The sequence below is a fragment of the Pleurodeles waltl genome, chromosome 6 (assembly GCF_031143425.1).
Source record: "Pleurodeles waltl isolate 20211129_DDA chromosome 6, aPleWal1.hap1.20221129, whole genome shotgun sequence".
Taxonomy (NCBI): domain Eukaryota; kingdom Metazoa; phylum Chordata; class Amphibia; order Caudata; family Salamandridae; genus Pleurodeles; species Pleurodeles waltl.
The window spans coordinates 1,588,137,309-1,588,158,481 of NC_090445.1; the positions used below are offsets into that span (position 1 = coordinate 1,588,137,309).

At 46.1% G+C, this 21,173-nt stretch overlaps 1 protein-coding gene across 1 annotated transcript in view; it reads left to right on the top strand.

Annotated features, from left to right (window-relative positions):
• The first annotated feature begins 1,082 nt into the window (after window positions 1–1,082).
• Window positions 1,083–21,173, top strand: part of NSMF (NMDA receptor synaptonuclear signaling and neuronal migration factor) — a 183,638-nt gene continuing 163,547 nt past the window's right edge. Inside the window, exon 1 of the mRNA XM_069241389.1 lies at window positions 1,083–1,180. The gene's annotated coding sequence lies outside the window, so the exon portion shown is untranslated. The remainder of the gene's footprint in view (window positions 1,181–21,173) is intronic.

A 21,173-nucleotide genomic window follows, 5' to 3' on the forward strand; every position in this document is an offset into this window, starting at 1 on the left:
CAAATAGCGATTTTTAAGAAATCGCTATTTCAGAAATGCAAAAAGGTATGTATGATTTTTGCGATTCGGTAATAGCGATTTCTTAAAAATCGCAAATGCTATTACCGAATCCCAAAAAGAGAATCTGTCCCCATTCGCACCTATGGGCCTGTTGGCCCATATCTGCGAATTTTTTGCATTTCCAAAATTGCGATTTCTTAACCAGAAATCGCAATTTTGGAAATGCAAAACCCCAGGGTGCTGGGGGCCTAAGGCCCCCACTGCTGAACCCCCCCAAAAAAAATTGGGACATGTAAGGTGCACACATGCCAAAAGGGCATGTGTGCTTTACATGTACATTTTAAAAATGCATTTTAAATGCATTTTTAAATTTTGCACATGATTACCACCAGGTTCAACCTGATGGTAAATAGCGATTCCTAAATGCTCAAATCGCATTTAGGAATGGCTTCATAGATGTGCTAAGAAATCGCAAATAAGGAATCCTTATTTGCGATTTCTTATTTAGAGAGTCGCAATTTGCGACTCTCTATTCAGGGTCGCAATTTTAAGGAATCGCTATTTTTGCGATTCCTTAAAATTGTGTTCAGAATGTCTTTCATACATTCTGAACTGGCTTTTTGCATTCGCAAACGGGCATTCGCACTGTTTGCAAATGCACCTTGATACATCTGGCCCTTAGACTAGTAAACCAATCACATCGCAAAATGCTGGGCAGGCCGCAACAAAGCAAATGCGTAATTTGTATCCACTATTTGGTACTTGCCTAATCATATGTCATGCCTTAAGTTTTTCACATCAGTTCCAGAGAGTAGCTATGGTCTTGATGTGGATGCACAGGTTTAGCTTGGTCTAGAATCGTAACCAATGTTTCGCTAAGGTGATGGGTTGGTTAAGATACTCAGTTTCTTCGGATACTCAGCCCAGAGTCTCAAGGCTGCTTGGGTTTTCCACTCCTCTTGTAACTGATTTCATCCTCAAACTGGTGATAGGGGGCACTGTATTTGACCTTGGAATTTTTACTTTTGCTCCTTGGTTTTTCAGGAGGAAGGTGCTTATTAGTGGATACTCGGAAGTGAAAGGGGAGCCGGAGTGCTCTGGTAGATACTTAATCAAAAAGGGGCATCTAGATGTTCTGATGTACGTACACCTATCCGAAATGACTACCGTCCTGGATGAGGTAAATTCCACAATTCCTTGTAAAGCCTTTGATAAATGTGACTGAACTAATATGACTAGTGTTCTAAATGTGGATTATATGTACTGCTCTGACGTTCTAGCCGCCAAGCTAGTTCCCCAGTGGTCAAACCATGACTGTTAACTCTTTGACGAAAGGCATTGAAAACTCAAAGATGCTCCCAAAGGAGCCTGCTTCTGCTTCTTTATCATAAATTGACGAATTAACTGAAATTATAAAGAAAATGATGAGAGGGGTTAATGCTTTAGAATTGGGTTAGTAACATATCCACCCTGAAGCAAAAGACCTGGGCATAGAAACGTTGATGGGTAAATACACCTGTTCCATTCAAGCAGCCAAATATAACTCTCCCAATAGCTGTGAGAACACTAGTAAAATTAATTTGGATAAATTCTCATTCTAGCACTAGTTGAGTAGCTGTAGGAGGCTGGCCTGGCTTATAGTGGGTATCTGATGGTACTTACACCTTGTGCCAGGTCCAGTTATCCCTTATTAGTAGATTAGTAGTGTTCTAGCAGCTTAGGCTGATAGAGGTAGCTATAGCATAGGAGCTTAGGCTGAACTAGGAGACATGCAAAGCTCCTACTATACCACTTATATAGCACTATATCATAAGAAACACAATACTCAGAGTTACTAAAAATAAAGTTACTTTATTTTAGTGACAATGTGCCAAAAATATCTCAGAGGATATACTCCCTTAGGAGGTAAGTAAAATACACAAAATATACACACAAACCAAAATCAGGTAAGTAAACAGTTAGAAAATAGTGCAAACACTGTAGAATACAATAGGATGCAATAGGCCTAGGGGCAACACAAACCATATACTCTGAAAGTGGAATGTGAACCGCGAATGGACTCCTAGGCAAGTGTAATGTGTAGAGAGTCGCTGGGAGTATAAGAAAACATTAAGGGTGTCCAAAATACCCTACCCCAAAACCCTGAAAACTAGTAATAAAGTGATACTACTTCCCCAGAAACACACTAAACTTGTGATAGAGGATTCTGCAAAGACCACAACAGACTGCAAAGCACTGAAGATGGATTCCTGGACCTGAGGACCTGCAAAGGAAGGGGACCAAGTCCAAGAGTTGTGAAAGTGTCCAGGGGGGCAGGAGCCCACTAAACCCCGGAATAAGGTGCAAAATGGCTGCCTCCGGATGGAAGAAGCTGAAGATTCTGCAACAACAAAAGGTGCTAGGAATTTCTCCATTGTGCAGAAGATGTCACACGGAGTGCTGGAGGATGCAGTATTGTTTCCTTGGAGAAAGACCACAAAAAAGCCTTGCTAGCTGCAAAGGTCACAGTTGAAGAAAAAGGGTGCTGCCCGGGCCCAGGAAGGACCAGGATGTCACCACTTGGGAGAGGAGACAGAGGGGACCCTCAGCAACACAGAGAGCCCACACACAAGAAGGCAGCACCCACAGAAGTCCTTTAACATGGGTTCAAGAAGACTGAGCACAGCGGTTGTCTCAACACTACCAAAGAGGGTCCCATGAAGCCAGAGGTCAACTCAGGGAGTTGAGCACTGCAGGACATAGTGCTGGGGACCTGGGCTCGGCTGTGCACGAAGGATTCCTTGCAAAAGTGCACAGAAGCCCTAGCAGCTGCAGTTCACTTGGTGCACAGGGTTACTGTCTGGAGAGGGGAGGCAAGGACTTACCTCCTCCAAATTTGGACAGTTGGACCAATGGACAATCTGTGTCACTTGGGTCTACCACCTGAGTTCCAGGGGCCACACTCGTCAGGATGAGAGGGGTCCCAGAGTACCGGTGACAATGAAGTTTGGTGCCTTCTAGAGCAGGGGGAAGATTCTGTCAACCCACAGGAGATTTCTTCTTGGCTTCCAGTGCAGGGTGAAGGCAGACAGCCCTCAGAGTATGCACCACCAAGAAACAGTTGAGAAAGCACGCAGGATTAGGCGCTACAATGTCCCTGGTAGTCTTCTTGCTACTTTGTTGCAGTTTTGCAGGTGTCCTGGAGCGGTCAGTGGTCAATCCTTGGCAAAAGTCAAAGAGGGAGATGCAGAGGAACTCTTGTTAATTCTTGCAAGTCGTTATCTGAGGAAAAGCCCACAGGAGAGACCCTAAATAGCCCTCAGAGGAGGACTGGCCACCTAGTGAGGTAAGCACCTTTCAGGAGGGGTCTCTGACGTCACCTGCTGGCACTGGCCACTCAGAGGCCTCCATTATGCCCTCACACCTCTGGATTTAAGATGGCAGTGGTCTGGGACACACTGGAGGAGCTCTGGGTACCACCCCTGGGGTGGTGATGGACAGGGGAGTGGTCACCCCCCTTTCCTTTGTCCAGTTTTGCACCAGAGCAGGGACTGGGGGTTCCCTGAACCGGTGTATACTGGCTTATGCAGGGAGGGCACCATCTGTGCCCTTCAAAGCATTTCCTGAGGCTGGGGGAGGCTACTTCTCCTCAGCCCTTAACACCTATTTCCAAAGGGATAGGGTGTAACACACTCTCTCAGAGGAAATTCTTTGTTCTGCCTTCCTGGGACTAGGCTGCCCAAACCCCAGGAGGGCAGAACCCTGTCTGTGGTTTGGCAGCAGCAGTAGCTGCAGAGAAAACCCCAGAGAGCTGGTTTGGCAGTACCCGGGGTCTATAGTAGAGCCCCGGGGATGCATGGGATTGGCACCCCAATACCAGATTTGGCATGGGGGTCAATTCCATGATCTTAGACATGTTACGTGGCCATATTTGGAGTTACCATTGTGAAGCTACATATAGGTATGGACCTATATGTAGTGCACGCGTGTAATGGTGTCCCCGCAATCACAAAGTCCGGGGAAATTGCCCTGAACTATGTGGCTGCACCTTGGCTAGTGCCAGGGTGCCCTCACACTTAGTAAATTTACACCTAACCTTCACTAAGTGAAGGTAAGACATATAGGTGACTTATAAGTTACTTAACAGCAGTGTAAAATGGCTGTGAAATAACGTGTGCGTTATTTCACTCAGGCTGCAGTGGCAGTACTGTGTAAGATTTGTCTGAGCTCCCTATGGGTGGCAAAAGAAATGCTGCAGCCCATAGGGATCTCCTAGAACCCCAATACCCTGGGTACCTAGGTACCACATACTAGAGAATTATAAGGGTGTTCCAGTGTGCCAATTAGAATTGGTGAAAATGGTCACTAGTCTCTAGTGACAATTTTAAAGGCAGACAGAGCATAAGCACTGAAGTTCTGGTTGGCAGAGCCTCAGTGACACAGTTAGTCACTACACAGGTACACACATTCAGGCCACAAACTTTTAGCACTGGAGTCCTGGCTAGCAGGATCCCCGTGAGACAGGCAAAAACAAACTTACATACATGTGAAAAACTGGGGGTAACATGCCAGGCAAGATGGTACTTTCCTGCAGTAGCTGAAACTGTGCCCCAAGAGACCATCTCTCCTACACAATAGGTAATTGAAAAAACACTGCCGACAGAGGCACCCCTCATAGATAAATGGGCAGATGGAAAGGGGATGGAATGTGCCAGCCCTCTAGCAATATACTTATTGATAGTGAAGGGATACATGCAGGGTCGGCTTTAGGACTGGTGGTGCCCTGTGCAACAGTTTATTGTGGGGCCCCCAAACCCATGACCTCCTCCTCAGTTTCACTCATTACCACCAGCAAATGTGCCCCTCATCTCTCCATCGTTCCCCTTTTACATACATTCATGTGTTTTAAAGCACTTGTAAAGACTGGCTTCACTAATCCACTCAGCTAGCCATATAAAATATAGGGGCATATTTAAGAGACCCTAGCGCCATTCTAACACCACATTAGCGTCATTTTTTTATGCTATTGTGGCATTATAAGGCCAAAAGCGATGTGCCATATTTACAAAGTGGTGCAATGCATGCATTGCGTCACTTTGTATCCCTTTGAGCTACATTATGTCAGTGCCAGGCATAATGTATGCAAAGGTGGCATTCCCCCATGGGGGGTGGGGGGGCAAAAAAATGGCACAAAGAAATCTGACAGATTTCTTTGCGTCATTTTGTTCTGCCACTTTTAGCGTTAAAAGGAGGTGTCTGTTGGTTATAATGGGCCTCTGGGTGCTTTGCAGGATTAGCATCACATTTTTTTATGCTAAGCGTGCAAAGCGCCGGACTAGCGTAAAAGATTCTGACACTAGTCCCCTAACTACCGCCATGTTGAGCCGTTTTTTAAATACAGCGCACACATGGTTGCATTAGGGGAGCACTAAGGGGTGCAAGAAAAGTGGTGCAGCACTGTGTGCAGTGCCACTTTTTTCAAATATGCCCCATAGTGGGCATATTTAAGAGCCCTTAGTGCCATTCTAACGCCACATTAGTGTAATTTTTTTAAAGATAATGTGGCGATAGGAGGCCAAAAACGCTGCAGCATATTTACAAAGTGCCGCGATGCATGCATTGCGCCACTTTGTAACCCTTTAGGCTATATTATGCCTGCTTCAGTAATAATGTATGCAAAGGGGGTACCCCCACGTTACGGAAGCCCAAAAAATGGTGCAAATAAATCTGACAGATTTCTTTGCCTCATTTTTTTCCAGCACTTTTAACGCCTGATCAGAGCAGGCATTTAAAAGAAGCTTCCATTGGTTACAATGGGCCTCTGGATGCTTTGCAGGATTAGTGTCAACATTTTTTATGCTAATCCTGCAAAGTGCCGTACTAGCATATAAAATTCTGAAGCTAGTCCTCTAACTACCTCTGTGGTGCACCATATTTTAAATATGACGCACACATGGTGGTGTTAGGGGGGGGCTAAAGGGTGCAAGAAAAGTGGCGGAGCACTGTGTGCAGCACCACTTTTTTCAAATATGCCCCATAGGGAAGTGCTTAATTTGTAAATAAAAAGGTGCCAGTGCCCAAAGCCCCCCTCTTAAAGAAACGGCTGCTGCAATTAAATGTGTGAACACGTGATAGATAGGCAGCGTAATCCTGAAGCCATCTCGGGCCTCTTCAATCCACTTGCAGGCACTCCCTGCCCCTTCAGCTCACTCTTGCGAATTTCTGCTTTTTCCCCGTTTTGACACTTTTTCGTTTTTCTTCTCCTCTGTCTTTCCTATATGTGTCTTTTTCTCACAGTAATTACTTGAAGATGAAAAATAAGCACAGGCCCTCAAAAATAAGTGCCGGTGCTCCGCACCGGAAACAGCAAGCACAAATTAAGCACTGCCATAAGGGCATATTTAAGAGCCCTTAGTGCCATTCTAACGCCACATTAGTGTAATTTTTTTAAGCTAATGTGGCGATAGGAGGCCAAAAACGCTGCAGCATGTTTACAAAGTGGCGCACTGCATGCATTGTGCCACTTTTAACCCTTTACGCTATATTATGCCTACCCCAGGCATAATGTATGCAAAGGGGGCATCCCCCGTTAGGGTGGGGGGCAAAAACAATGCTGCAAAAAAGGCTGTCACATTTTTTTGCGTCATTTTTTTCTGGCACTTTTAACGCCTGCTTAGAGCAGGCATTAAAAGGAGGCTACCATTGATTACAATGGGCCTCTCTGTGCTTTGCAAGATTAGTATCAAAATTTTTGCCGCAAATCCTGCAAAGCGCCTGACTAGCGTAAAAAATTCTGATGCTAGTTCCCTAACTACCACCATGATGTGCCATATTTTAAATACGACGCACACATGGTGGCGTTAGGGGGCACCACTTTTCTTAAATATGCCCCATAGTTATGTTTTTTGCAACAGGCATATTAACCCTCTATGCTATTTTATGTTGAGTCAAAGCTGCTCCGATCTCTCTCTTCAGCAGGAACATTAATCACAAGAGGCATCTTGACATTTTAATTGTTTCTTGAAGGCTAAACGCACAAGGAACTTTTCAGCAGGCGCTTTTAAATCGCAAGTTTCGTAAGCAATTGCTAAACACAGCGCCCCCATGAGGGCAGCGCCCAGTGCGGTCGCACCGCTCGCACCGCCCAAAAGCCGGCACTGGATACATGGAAGGCAGTCAGTGGGCTATGGAGATGTCATTGAGAAGTCTCTTAGATGAGAGGGCATTCCCTGAAGGAAAAACAGAAATCAGTCAGTTGGGGTTGCTAAATTACATCAAGGGAAGCTGGAAGATTAGAATTCATTAATTGACAAGGCCATTCATTGGATTTATAGTGTAAGACTCTGTTATTCAGTAATTAGATCAGATTTGACTAATGATAAACATGGCTCATCCAATGATGAACCCCACGATTATATCCAACTTAATTTAGCTGATCTAGAATTGAGAAGTGATCTCTTAACACTTGATGTGAGAACAATTTCTCCTAATGGTTCAAGTATTCAGTTAAAATCTGGCCCTGCCTTTAAATTAGCAGGAAATGCTCCAACGAATATAAAATGTCAGCCTTGCCTTGTCCCCAATATGAATCTCCAGGGACCTTTATGAAGTGGATTGACTGAGTACTTCTGTATTGTTGCCTATAGTTTCCCCGAGATAGTTCACTGAAACTATTGGAAAAAGGAGGTTTTGGCACCCCACTTTTGTAGGATCTTATAATGGAATATGGTTGGTTTTCCAGCAAAATGAAGTGACCATGGGAGGCTTACATTTATTAAGAATTATGATATCTATTTATTTCAGGAGACGTGGTCAACAATATCGATTTTTATAGAAAGTTACACCAACTACAGTAGTGAAGCTTGCTCTTTTAATAAAGCTTGTCTCTTTGGAGAATCGACTATGTGGCTTAAGGCGCATCTAAACTGTACATAGATGCCATTTCGACAACCAGAATCAACCTACTGCATATAAATGCCAAGTATTCAATGGACACTACAATTATAGTATTTTATTATTTATAACAGTGATAATTGAAAGGCAATAGACTCTCTAGTTCTCTTGAGACTCCAAACACATCTGGAAAAGAGGAATTGTGCTACTCTGCTTACATTTAAAACATTAACCAGTTTTCAGATTATCCAAAAGAAATAGAATGAATCTTGGGGCTTCCCTTAATTGATGAAGGTAGTGTTTAAGTGATCCAATGTTTTGGCATGTTAGCTGGCCTCTGTTACTGTATCTTAAGGCCTTTGTGCTTGCAATGGATGTACCACTTCTGATGCAATACCTTAGCCTACCTACTGGAAGGGATAGTGGTCATGCCATACTTTATGATTCACATGTGTGATTGGCAACACGTTGGTGAAATGTTCTTGGAAGACCAGGGAGTGATCATGAACCTCACTACCTAATTTGAAAGGGAGAATATTTCACTAACATCAACGTAGCTTTCAACTTTCACAGAAAGGGCTGACTATTCCATTGGTATATAACTACAGTAGAGTTAAATGTGATGTAGTAATGAACAAAACTCTAGCTGTCATTTATAATGTACTGTTCCTTACTGGAATTAGTCTTATTAAAGAGCTCTAGTAACCCTTCTCTTCTGGAGCTACATGCTACCATGTTTTATACACTTTCTCGCTATTTCTCCAAGTACACGAAAATGAGAACGTTTCCAAATGAAACAAGATCCCCGACATGACAGGGACTGCAAGGAGGGAAGCCATAGCTTGGTGCTTACTCTTAGGAAAACAACAAGACGATCATAAATGAACCACGTAAATATCACAAATCAGACCAGAAATCCAGAACGGTCCAATGGTGATGTGGCAATGGTTCAATCTACTCACTGGTGTTAAGGATAAAGACACCAGCGTTTCTGACCTATCATAGCTTATAGAACTTTATCTCATGTTAATACACCTGAAATGAATATGATGCCTGTGAAATGGTTTCAACATTTGACTTTTATTGTAGACTTGAGGAACTGACGATCTAGATTATGGCGACCCTGACACAACAGCCAAGGTTTTTTTTTTTAAGATACCTGTGTTCCATTTTTCTTGAGAGAATGCAGAGGATGCTATAATGTGCCAGAAACTGAGTAAAGCACATAGCCTGAACAAAATTTGTGTTGAATTATTCAAATCTCGCCAACCAATGAGAACAACTGCTTCGCAAACTTGATGCAGGATTTGTAAATCTGCATTGGATGACAGGACAAAATGTTTGTCTGCCTTTATGTTTCTTAACTAGATTTACAAACCATCCATCGATTTGTGAAACCATGTGAGTAGAAAGTCCAGATATCTTTACAATATCTTTTCAATATAACCTCCTTATGCCTAACCAGATCACCTATTCAACTGCTAATTTCTTGAACACTACTGAACGAATTTACACCAAACCAACAAAAGGCATTTCCTTGAGTAAAGTTCAACCTCCAAGCCAAATTTAGTGTAATTCTATTCTGCTGTTTTTCCTATATGGAGGAGCAAAGACTCCTACTAGAATTAAAAATGTCACTGGCATTGTTGGCAACTCTCTTTTATTTGACCGAAGCCTGATGCCTCTGCACAAACTCTGCCATGAACAATCCAAATTGGATGTACCTTTTTATAATGTTTGGTGCAAATTTGTCAAATCGTGCCCAAGAACCCACTCAGAGGGGCATGGGAAGCTCAGGAGCTGCTGGTCCCAACTGCAGGTGTTGAGGCCTTTCACTCCTGATGTGCCGGGACCCAACTTAATATGTGCCCTAAGCAACTGGGCCAAGTTGAAGCACTTAACTCTCAGTAGTATTGTGGGTTAAGCAGTCCAAGGCTTCTCAGGGGGAGATAGATGCAGCGGAGTGAACACAGGCTCACAACTCAAAAGACATTCAGAGATAGTAGCAGTAAATGACTATACAGTCAAATACTTGCTTTTATGATAAAGGAGCTTTTACCTATGAAAAACAAAGTGAAATACAGCATCCACAAGCAAAACACACAGGCCCTCATCCTGACCTTGGCGGGCGGCGGAGGCCGCCCGCCAAAGTCCCGCCGTCAGGTTACCGTTCCGCGGTCGAAAGACCGCGGCGGTAATTCTGACATTCCCGCTGGGCTGGCGGGCGGCCGCCTTCAGGCCGCCCGCCAGCCCAGCGGGAAAGAGGCTTCCACGATGAAGCCGGCTCGGAATCGAACCGGCGGAGTGGAAGCTGTGCGACGGGTGCAGTTGCACCCGTCGCGTATTTTCACTGTCTGCGCAGCAGACAGTGAAATACATTTAGGGGCCCTCTTACGGGGGCCCCTGCAGTGCCCATGCCAGTGGCCCCGCGACCCCCCCTACCGCCATCCGGTTCCCGGCGGGCGGACCGCCGGGAACTGGATGGCGGTAGGGGGGGTCGGAATCCCCTCGGCGGCGCAGCAAGCTGCGCCGCCTTGGAGGATTCCAAGGGGCAGCGGAAAACCGGCGGGAGACCGCCGGTTTTCCTGCACTGACCGCGGCCAAAGCGCCGCGGTCAGAATGCCCTGCGGGGCACCGCCGGTCTGTCGGCGGTGCTCCCGCCGACCCTGGCCCCGGCGGTCTAAGACCGCCGGGGTTAGAATCACCCCCACAGTCCCTGAGGTCAAGATTTCAGTGTTTGAAAGGCAGGTCTCTGTGTCCCACTTTCCTCTCACTAGCAGTAGGGGGTATTACCCATTCACTATAGACGACACTCAGGTTCGGGCCCCCCTAGTAGCCTGAGTCTCAGATGTCCCACTACGACTGTTTAAAAAGCTACAAGTGTTTCAACGCCTGAAGAGCTATATGGCAGAACAAGTTCCCCATTTGCCTTTTGGTCCTACGAAAAAAAATATTTTTATTGTTTTTTTCTTGCTTTTGGCACTCAGCAATTAACACACAATAAGCACATAAGGGTGCAAGTGTTTAGACAACAAAACTCTCCGCCTACCCCTCTCGTCCCTTCTTGTTTACGTCGTAGATTGTGGACACCTCGGTTGTGACCTCAAACACAGTCCACTGTCGAAGCCTCCCTCACCCACCCCCACCGGAGGAGGGAAGTACTATGTGGGGCTCCATGTCTTTGTGAATCACTTATATTGTTTATTAATCCTTGATAGGCTTGCCATTTCCCCCCATACCTTATATTTTTTTTTCGGGGAAGCTGTGGCTGTCGAATATCACTCTATGCCTCTATAAATCTACTCATCATTCCCACCACATACCCCTTGTAGGAGTGTGTTCCCCGCCCCACAATCTGGCTACATCCCTTTTCACTACTACAAAGCCCAACATACAGAATAACAGTTGTTTCCTAGGGATGGCTGCATCAATAGGGATGCCAATTTTAACCAGTTGAGGTGTCTTGGTATAGCTACTTCTATTATGACTTCCATTTCACTGATGATTTCCCCCAGTACCCTTTCACCCTGGGGCAGCTCAAAAGTTTATGCAGAAAAGGTGCCATCTTCTCTGCCGCACCTGAGACATGTAGGGTTCTCTGCTCTTTCCATTTTGAACAGCCAGGACCTATTATAGTATGACCTGTGGAGGATATTAAAGTGAATCAATCTCAATCTGGCTTTCATAGCTACTTCCCTAGGGTGCATCAGGGCTGCGCCTCAGTCAATATTCTCCTGGGTCCTCATGTAGGCCTCCCACCTATCTTGGAGATTCCTGAGGTTGTCAGCGGTGCTGTTAATTATGGTGCAATACACCTTGGATAACGCCTTGTGGGTGATCATGCTCCTGAGGACCCAGTTTTCCATTGGGCTGTGTTCTGTGAGATCAATCTCTAGGGCCCCCTCCCTCGTAAGGGCTTGCATCAGTTGCAAATATTTAAACCTTTGAGTAGTGGCTAATGCATATTTGTGCTGTGATATCTCAGATGTCTTAAACTCCTCTCCATCTAGTATGTCACCTAGTGTTTCCATCACAAACTGTTCCCAGTGGTGAAAGCTGGTGAGCTTTCCAACTTCAGTCATTTGGGATCCCTTCCATAAGGGTGTGGCCAGAGTAAGCCTACCTCACCAGCCCATAGCACTGGTAGTGTCATCCCATGCTCTCAGGGTCAGTTGGGTCGGCTCAGGCAGGTGTTTCTTGTCTTTTTTCCCATATAAGTTGTGAATGTGGGTAGTCACCAGCATTTCATCCCTTTCCATCGGTATGCCGGTTTGTTGTTTTGGATATGTCCCCATTCTTTCATGACCTGTACTTGGATGGCCCAATGGTATGCTGTCATCTCAGGGAGTGCAAGGTTCCCGTTATAGACAGATCTGTTCTTGGGGTAAACCTATCCCAGAGCAGCATTTGGAGCATTTTATCAATTTTGTCAAAGTACCTATCAGGTATTTGAAATGGGGTATTCTGCAACATGTAGAGCAGCTTGGGTGGGGTGATTATTTTAAACAGGGCAGCTGTGCCCATAATCATCAAGGGGAGTTTGCGCCATCTCTCTGCGTCTTTACAGAAGTCTCCTAGGACTCGGTCGAGGTTCAGTTCCAAGAACTTTTCCCTGCCTGTCATAATCTTGATTCTTAAGTATTTGAAGCCCACTCTTGTCACATGAAAGTCATCCTCCAAACCGTTCGGGTCTTCCTAGTCTTCCATCTGGTAGATAACGGATTTTTTTTTATTTATACGACAGCATGAGTATGTTTCGAAGTTACGGAACACCAACAGTGCTGCTGAAATCAACAGCTCCGGGTCTGCAAGGGACACCAGAGCATTGGTCGCATATAACAGTATTTTTTCTGGGTCTTTTGTTATATCCGAAAGCCCAACAAGTCAGCTCTGCAGCACACGTAGCATGCCAGTGACTCCATGCACAATGCAAACAGGAGCGCTGACAACTGGCACCCTTGCCTCGTACCCCTCCCCAAGGCAAACATCTCCAAAATCTCTCTGTTTACCCTCACCACCTCCGAAAGTGACTTGTAGAGAAGGGCCACTCTTGCACAGAACCTGGGTCTGAAACTGAACTGCCTCAGGTTCCAGAGGAGGTATCACTAGTCTATGGAATCAAATGTTTTTTCGGCATCTAGCGACATTATTGCCATAGGTTCTCAGTTGGCCTTATGTCAATCTAGTCATAGTTGCCTGTCTAAAAATAAAGCCTGTTTGGTCGGCATGGACTACAGAGGATGTCACCCTGGCCATTTATTTGCCAGGATCTTGGCTAAATATTACTCTCTGTGTATGACAGTGAGACTGGCCTGTATGAGGAACATAGGTTACTTGGTTTGCCCTTTTTGCGGATAACTACAGTGAGTACATGGTTAAGGTCTGGTGGCAGGTCCCCCCTATCTCTGGCTGTGCAAAACAGATTCAGAAGGTGTGGATTAAGGAGGAAGACCAGCCTTTCATACAGCTCCACTGGTCAACTATTGGCATCTGACAACTTCCCTGACTGTATACTTGTCAACACCTCCCCTGTCTCATCTGTCAACAAGTCTGCATCTAGGGCATTTCTGTCTGTGACATTCAAGACAGGGACCACTGCCTCTCCCACGCACACCTCTATTTCTTGCTTTGTGCATTTGCTTCAGGCCACGTAGAGTGTTAGGTAGTACAGGGCAAAAGTCAGGTTATCTCTCTGTTGGAGCAGGCCACTTCCTTTGTCTCCATCAGCACATCAGCCACCTAACATGCTTCTTCTTCCTCTCTCTTACTCAGCAACACAAGGAGACTGCCTACTTTGCGCCCTGTGTCACACAATTTCTTCTGTACCCCAAGGTATTGTAGGCAGGCTGTTTGTAGCATATGGTTGTGATATTGTTCTCAGGTGCCCAGAGGCGTATGTATGTTGGTGGGTTCCCTGTGTTCAGTCAGTTTCTCTCCAGCTGGAGGAGGCCTTTTTTCAGCTGTTGTCGCCATTCTTACCTATGTTTCTTTTTAATGGGTTTTATGTTTTGGGATTTGTTCCTGATTACAGTCTTGTATGCCTCCCAGAGTCTGCCTGGGGAAGACACTGACCCTTCGTTCTCCTCAAAATATATCTGGGATTCAACCCTTAGGATCTCTGCAATATTTGCCTCTTGTAGGGACCAGCTGTCTGAATTCCAGGTATATATCCTGACTTGTTTTCGGGCTCCCATCTTAATAAGCAGAGGCAAGTGGTCTGATATCCCTTGGGCCACGAACTTTGTGTCTTTTACCCATGCAACCTTAGTCACTGGGACAAACACATAGTCCAATCACAACAGGGTCCCGTGGGCCCCCAACAGGAATGAGTATTGTCTTTCCCGTGGGTGGAGTGACCTCCAGACATCAATGAGACCCATTGCATGGGAAAAAACTCTAAATCCACAGTTGCTCTCAGGCGCATCGTATGGCCGAATATCTGTCCATGTCCCAGCCAATGACTTTGTTAAAATCTCCACCCAAAACATGGAGATTGCCAACTGAGTCTAACAGGATGGAACTCAGTTTGTCCAGTACTCCCTTCTGGATTCTCAGAGGTGCATACATACCTTAATGATAAGGATATTCCCCTATTCCACCTTCCCACCACATAGCAATCCCAGTGGTCCTCCTATCTTCTCTCCACCTGAAAAGCGGGGGCATCATAGTACTTCAGTTATTCCCCACCTAATATGTTTCCTGCAGGAGCACTAGGACGGGGGAATGTTTACGAATGCATTGTCTCACAACCCCTCTTTTTAACTTACATCCCAGTCCGTCGACGTTCCACAAGCGGACTCCTTAATGCTATGTGTGTTCATATGTGTTCTGTTGTACAATATTTCTTTGAACTGTACCTTGTGTGCCCCAGTGTCCCATTATTTCCCTTGTCGTAGTGCACCTTTTGCTGTGCCTAACAGGTTATAACTTGAACTGGCAACCCCAACTGTACACCTCCATCTCAATTTTTCCTGACATGGGTTCTGAACCACCCACTTCCCCAACTTAAGAAAGGTATTTTGCTCTCCCTGCCTCCCCTTATTTATTCAACAGCTTCACTCACTCAACTGAAATCAATCTGTCCTTCCTTCCCCTCAATAATAACTCCACACAAATGCACCATATTGACCGCACTGTGGTAAGTGCCTGACCGCACTGTGGTAAGTGCCAACTAGTTGTTTGTACCGGGGGTCTTCTTATGAGCCTTTGTCAGTTGTTGTTTGGTGGACTTGTCACCACAATATCTGATGTGTGATCCTCTACTGCATTCCCTTGGGAAGCCAGGGTTTCATCATGGCCCTTCAGTCTCAATCTCCTGTGAAGGTCTCTACAAGCTCAGTGCTGTACCAACTCCCTGGACCTCCCTCTATCTGCAAAGGGGGTGCCCCTGGCAGAGTGGTCCACCCCTCTGGGTCGTTGTGGGTGCATCTCCTCAATTCACTCCCATGCACGGTCAAGTGGTCAAATAGAAGTATCTTGCCTTGAAAAAGCACTCTCAACTTGGCTGGGTAGAGCAGTATATATTTTATATCCATAGCACTTAGCTTCTGCTTCACCTGTTTGTATGTTTTTCTCTGTCGCTGCACCATAGCCAAGGAAGATGAGGTTCGCCTGGATTCCTGTTTGACCTCCCCCAGTCTTCAAACAATTTGTAGCACTAGGTGCCTATCACGATAGTTCAGGAAGCAGACAATCATCTGTCTCAGGGTCACTCTTAGGGGGTGGGATGGGTCATCACCAGTGCATGATGTGTCAGCTCTATAAGAAAGCATGGCAAAAGTTTGTCTGGAGGCAAGAAGCTGAGCAGCCAGGATTTGAGGAACTGCTCTGGACAGGGCCCCTCCACACCTTACGAGAACCCCAGGAACCTGAGGTTATTGTGCCATGAGCATCCCTCAGCATCCTCCTAGATGCAGGCTGCTAATTCCCCAGAGAGGCCCCACAGCTTCTGGATGATCTTGTTAATTTCTTTTGTGGTACCCTCAAAGATCGCTATTTGGGTTTCTGCCTAAGTTACTCAGCCCGTGGTTTTCAAGACCTGACAGAGTAATCCATGTCTGCACCGACCTCTCCAATTGTGGCCTCCTGGGCTTGGTGGAAGGATTTGATTGATCGTGGTATAGCATCTGTGCCCAGTTGAGGCCCACTGCCTGTCTCTTCATTTTGCTCTGCCTTAGGCGCGCTGGCTGCTTCTCTCTGCAGTAACTGTGGTAGGGCTTTGGTGAATTAAACACACTTCTGCTGCTTTGGAAGGGCTTTATCCTTGTCGATGTTTGTGTATTGCATGGAGCCAAGATTGGGGCGTGGCATTGATGGACAGCCTGCCAGTCCCCTATCCGTAATCTCCTGGGCAGGCGGCATGAGCAGACAAAGTATTGATGGACTCTACCTGATTCTGATTAGCGATCTCTTTCTCTGCTTGTGGACCAGGCTCCTAGAGTAGCCCCACTAGTCACCCCTCAGCGACTCCCTCGCGCCCATCCAGAGCTCTCCCTCTGGAGCGCCGGTCCCCTGAGGCTCCCTGTTATGCCCCTGCAGCCATTGTATTGGTGCAGACTCTGTCTGTTTACACCCAGAGGGCCTCCCACCCCAATCAATAGGGAGGGAGGCCCTACTCTCCTTGCTTGCTCTGCCCCTTTAATCTTACGGCATACAAGGACTGAGTGAAGCTCCTCACCATGTGCCCTCGTGTGTAGGGCCCCGCTGTTGCTGGTCCTGGTTCTGTCAGGTCAACAAAGTCTGCTCCCTTCTTAGGGCCATGCTGTAGCACTAGAACTGGGTGGGATAGAAGGAGAGGAACATCCACCTCCAGACTGGCACCCTCCTGCACTCGGGATGGGGATAAGCTCACTCTGTCATCTGTCGGTGGCCTCCGCACCTCTTAGCTCCTCTCCACTTTGCTGTTTCACCACACTCGCATCCCCAAGCCATCTTGGAAGATAGTGCTCCCAGGTCCGATTCCCCTTCCTTGGAGGGAGCCGCATCTTCCGTGCTCAGCAGCACCTTTCATCACTCCGTGGGATCCATAGCGGCCAGGTAACCGAGGGGGAGTCCTTCTTGTAGGCAATGCACCCTAATTAAGGTAGGATTGTTGTTGAGGGCACAGGAGCTCTACAGGATGGTGGCTGCCATCTTCCACTGCCATACCACGCCTCCATACAATCAGTCTTACACACTCCTGTGGGGTTTTGTGATCGTAGTCAATGAGAGTGTTTCACTAGCACATGTCATGGAGGGCTGAAGCACCTGCTGCTGGTAAGTAGCACTTGTGGCTCTGCAGGAGCAGCGGCTCGATGACCACGGATGGTAAGTTCCTCTGATCCTTTCCACAGGTGGGGAAAGGGGGTCACCTGCTCCGGTTCTGATCCTCAGTTTGGGGCTTGGGCCCACACAGGTCATAGGCAGCCTCTCCTCTCGATGACGACTTGAACCAAGCAACGGTCCTTATGCTTTCTGGTAGCCTCTTCTGGCATATAGGGCTACTGACCTCACTCCATTCTCGGATGATGGCCCGATCGGCACTGCAGTAATTTACTCTTCACAGTGGCCCCCTCTGGCATACAAGGTTGCCACCCTACCACTGCACACAGTTGATGGCCTGATCGGAATGGCAGTCTGACAATCTTCACAGCACCTCCAACCTCCCGCCCACCCCCACAGGCACATGCAGGTTCTGCTTTCACTCCATACATGGACAATTGCCTGATAAGCACAGAAGTCTGGCAATCTTCACAGCAGGCCCCACAGGCATACAGGGTTGCCTATTTCATTCTGCATACAGGAAGCGGTCTGATCGGTGCAGCCATGGCTAACTTCATGGTGGCCTCCTCTGGCATTCAGGGTCGGCGACTTGAGTGTGCACACAGACGACAGACGAATTGGTATAGCAGCCATCTCCTCACACCTCGCTACTGGAATCCACTCGCCAGGAACACCAACTGGACCTTGCTCCCTCCAGTCCTTTCCTCGTCCTCACAGAGCACACTTATCTTGGCAAACAAGCAGGCACTGCTACTCCAGTGGCACATGTCTTGGACTTCCCTGGGTGATGTCCCTCACCGAGCTAGGAAACTGTCGGGCCTTAGCCACCAGTCCTGGTCACAGATAGACGTCTTGCAGAGATGTTCATCCTTGCATAGCCCGACTGGCTGCTTGACACTTGACAATCTTTGGGGCTTCAAGCTCCCATTCTTATGGTCTATTTTCAGACACCAATTGTGATTTAGGGTCGAAGTCTTTGATGTTTGTGTTGTGAGTCTGCCTTCTTTCCAAACAGTGACTACTGCCTTCCCTTCCTCCAGAAAGCAGTGTGTCATGGCAGGAGCAACTCCAAATATGATACCCCCACAACAGAGGCCATGGGGGTTGACTAGAGGTTTACACCTGGACGTCAGCCACAGTGATGTGTGCATTGAAAGTTACCAGCTCTACTCTTTATGATTCTTTTATCAGTTCCATCTCCTTCCTGCGATGTGCCCAGGCCCTTTTCCAGTGACCCCTCCCCGAATCAAAGAGCACCCCTTGAAGCGAACTAAAGAGCCTTGCTCTACTTCCTCGAGTGAATGTGTGTCTGACCCAGCTCAGAGAAATGCAGCAATCCACAAATCTGTATGGGGGGATTTCTCTGCCTCCCCATTCGCCTCCAGTCACTCCTTGGTCTCCCAAAATGGAACCCATAGTCCTCCATCATTTTCAGGCACACATACACACAGCACATGCAGGGAACCACATGCATGCTGCACAGCAATACATGTTAACTTGATGTAGGCTAAGAGTGAGTTAAGCACGCAGCAATGATGCTTTACATGAGTGGGCCTGCATACTTCACTCCAGTGACACAGGTATAAAGGCCTGTTTATTTCTACTGATCACTACACGGTATGCTGCTACCTCTGCGCTTGTGCTACTTAACTCCTGGTAAAGGCAGTAGCATTTCACCAACATGGGCCCTTTCAAGTCCAACAAGACCACAATCCATGAGACAGGTCTATGTAATGGTGCACACACATGATCTGTGTTTGCCTATAACAACAAAAATCAGCACAAGGGATCCAGACATTATTGCAGCTGGGGCAATCAGGGTAGGGGAGCATGTCTGTCACCATGCAAGGGACTTTTCCTTCCCAACACCCTTCTATTTAAAGTGTGCCCCTCGATGAATTTGCATGAAAGTCAACGTAGCCTTGGTTGTCCGATCTGTCTGAAGCCTGAGATTCCTTCAATGGGCTTAGTTTGCTAAGAGCCTCTCCAGTGTAATGCTGTTCATTAATCAGCACCAATGTATTAGCAAATGAACATTTTCTTGAACCCTCCACTTAGCTGTGCAGCTTGATGGATTTGCATGAAACTCAATATAACAAGAGTAAGCTAAATATAATAAGGGTCAGACAGATTTTGGGCAGATCTATGATAAGGCATCAAAGTTATTAGCAATTCAGCGATATCCCCCATCCCTTTAAAGTTCCTTCCCCTTGATTGATCTGCATTATACTTGACATGGCAACAGAAAACTAATTATTCTAATAGTTTGCCACACTTTATATGAGTTCATAACATGATATAACAGTTATTAGTAAATTAACACTTTTTTGAACTCCAATTTAATCTCTGTCAGTATTAATTATTCAGCATGAATTTTGAAATACCAAGAGTAAGCTCAAAGTCTGCTAAGTTTTGTGCAAATTCGGCAAATGGCACTAACTTTATAAACAAATCATTACACACAAAACTGCATATATTATAAAGGCGGTAATAGCACCTGCGCAGTTATGATTAGGTTAGAGTTTCTATTGAAACAGCATTTGTTGTTTTCTTAATGACTCTGGTGCCGCTTGATGAATCTACACAAATATTTCCAATAAAAAAGTTCCTTCATTTTGAATTCAGTGTCATACGTTTTGTGTAGTTCTATGAAGCGGGCCAAAATAAAGGTGGGGGGAGGTTCAAAATGTGATACCTTCCATTTTAACTCTTATGGGACTTTTTGCTTCTTGATACAGACAAAACAGATGAGTGGAATTACATGAAACTTTGTGTGAAAATAGAATTATCCTCAAGAAAGTGTCCTAGTTAGGAGAATGAGCACATTCTGCGGGTTCTCTAGAACTTTAATCCACCATGGTGGTCCATGAACATGGGTTCACAGACCTCCTGCGAGCCTAAAATTAAAAAAAATATTCAGACCTAATCAGACAAGGGATTTTCTCTCCTGATAGCTTTTCAGGTCTGGGAATCCAATGCTGAGTTTGTGGACCTGAAGATTTCTGTTTGGCTGCACGCAACAGAGAAAATCTTCTACAGCCACCACTGCAGGATTTGGGGTCTCAGTCCATGTGACCTGAAAAATAAAATGAAAAGAGTTAAAAAGTGGCAGGGGATCACCTGACCCCCTGACTCAGGTGGAGGGAGCATCCCAGAGAGAAAAAAATGTTAATGTATGTTTTGGGCAGGTTTCACACACCTGGCAGCAGGGTTTGTGGCTCCTTCTGCAGATCCCAAGGTCTGTGAAATCTAGCTACAGGGCAAGAGGCCCTAGTCCCTAGTTAGACCTCCTGCAGCCTGAAATAGATCCGCAAATCTTGCTTCTAATCCAATAAGGGACTAGGGCCCCGCTATGGTTATATCAAACCCTTACATAGGGACCATAAACCTAATTTATTTATTATTACTGTTAAAAAAAAAAACTAGATGGGCTGAAGTGGCAAATCGATGCTGCATGCCCCTGGCCCTAAATCAGGGTCAGTCAACAACTACTGCTATGCATGGTCGAACGCTGAGGGTGGCACAGGGCCTATCCCCGGCTGGCTTTGCGCAGCAGGGGTTTACAGCCAGCTAAAAATGAGGTCATGTGGCCAACCCAGTTCACAGCAGCACTTGATCAAACCCTCATGCACATGGCCTAAGGCTGTGCACCATGGGGGCTGGCTGTAAATAGTATATTAAGAACAAAAAATTGTTAGAAGTGGTAAATGATCGAAGCCCCACGGAAATTCAGTGAAAAAACACAAAAGTTAAAGTCAAGTTATGGTAATCTCTAATTAGAAGATCTTAATGAATGTGTAAATAAACCTTAGAAATTTGCTGGAAGAAAAACAGTTAAGGACTAGTTATAATTACAGATGCATCGTCGAAAAAATATTGAGATTCACCACCGATGTTTAAGTAAACTACCCATACCTGGAGCCCTGCCATGCCCTGCTTGGTCATTACCTCCTGAGCTCTATTCAAAATGGAACTGAAACCACTACTTCAGACAACGCCTCCAACTAGGATGATGACAAGAGACATTTGTAACCCTTCTC